The sequence below is a fragment of the Denticeps clupeoides genome, chromosome 15, assembly GCF_900700375.1.
Source record: "Denticeps clupeoides chromosome 15, fDenClu1.1, whole genome shotgun sequence".
In the NCBI taxonomy this organism is placed as follows: Eukaryota; Metazoa; Chordata; class Actinopteri; order Clupeiformes; family Denticipitidae; genus Denticeps; species Denticeps clupeoides.
This window is the reverse complement of record NC_041721.1, coordinates 7,531,927-7,533,474: the sequence shown is the minus strand read 5'-3', so window position 1 is coordinate 7,533,474 and position 1,548 is coordinate 7,531,927. Positions and strand designations below refer to the sequence as shown.

General features: G+C 41.1%; 1 long non-coding RNA gene across 1 annotated transcript in view; it reads left to right on the top strand.

The window, feature by feature from the left end:
- The window catches only part of LOC114764326 (uncharacterized), a 13,937-nt gene extending 13,634 nt beyond the window's left edge, over nucleotides 1-303 (top strand). The window contains exon 3 of the long non-coding RNA XR_003742495.1: nucleotides 1-303. This exon is cut by the window's left edge and continues 468 nt beyond it. This is a non-coding gene — a long non-coding RNA (uncharacterized LOC114764326).
- Nucleotides 304-1,548: the final 1,245 nt, after the last annotated feature.

The following is a 1,548-nucleotide window of genomic DNA, read 5'->3' as shown; positions in this document are numbered from 1 at the left end:
CCTTTAAGGTCAATTCCAGATGAAGGAACACAGGCAGGCACCAGCACACCAAATTTCACATGCCTCACTATTTTATTGAATTCTTTACCTCGTTCTCTTTTTTTATTATTATTTCTCATTTTCTTTACCTGCCTCTTGTGGAAACATTTTTGTCAGTCCACCCCATCGCCCCTCCCGTTTATAGTCTCAGTTCCCTTCTCTCTCTTTCATAGCTCCATCGCAGTCCCTGGCTCCTGGAGCTTTCTTTGAAAAGCCTCTCATTAGAACTCGGCATGCAGCTTAGGTTAAATTAAATTGCTAAGATACAGGAGGGTTGGGGTCAATGGCTCTATAAAGACTGTCGGTAGAGATAATTGGACTTTCTTTTTTTTTTTTTTTTTTTTCCTCATATGATCAAAATGCCAACGGACAGCCGGGTGAAGCTTCTGGAATTGTGTGAAGGGAGAGAGAGTGCTATCAATACACATATATATATATAATATATATGTTTTAATTTGGAGTGTAATGAAAGGAGCCGGCAGGCACTTTTATCCTTTCAGACACTCTGTACCTCTCAATTGCGCACCCTGTTTTAAACAAATGTAGTGCTAAGACACACTCTATCCTACAGACAGGGGAAAGTGATGGGGGAAGTGGAGCACATAAGCAAATGAGCGTTTGCAGCAGGGGGTGAAAGAGGCCGAGTGCAATATGTCACCATGGTATCACCTCTAAAAGTCAGGGAAATGCCAGGTCATCGGCTCAGTGCAGCGAAATCAAACAGGCGGCCTCGCACATCACACACACCACTCGCAGACATCACACACTTGTCTTCAGACATCACACACACTACTAAGGCCCCACCAGATAACAGCACTGCAAACAAGTGTCACACCTTCACCTTCTACTAACAAGAATGAGTGTGGGTATTCTTTTTTTAAACATATAGGAACATTTAGATTTTTAAAATTAGAATTAACAGCAGTATTGCTTAACGCTTATTAGGAGAAGTTACATATTTATAAAATATAAGTATAATAAGTAGGTAAATAGACACATTTTAAAATGTGAGTTGACGAACAAGTAATACTACAAAGGACAAATATACAATTCATCACTTAAATTACACTTATCGTAAATATACCATAAGTCAAGAGAAACAACAGAGACCCTAAGCCTAAATTTCTGTACCTAAACCTAACCTTACAACAAACATTCTGTTTTAGATTCATTTAAGTAAATGTATTTTTTGTGCGGATTGGCAAAATGTCTCCTCAAAGCGTTAGGTCACTAAGATGCTACTAGAAGACACACAGACATGCAGGTAAAGAGACTTCTGCACTAAACCTACTCAGCCGTGAACCCGTATGAGTCTCGCGATCAAGTCCTCTTTCGAAAGAGCCTGCACAGACAATTTACACTCTCACAGACACAAATGCGTGGACACCCCAACACGCATACGCCTCACGCACATGAAGTATTGAGCCAGCTGACTGCGGTCGCTCTTTGCTGTTATTGTTTGGTATTGATCGCTTGGTCCTGCTGGGCGAGCGCACTGTGGTGGAAAAG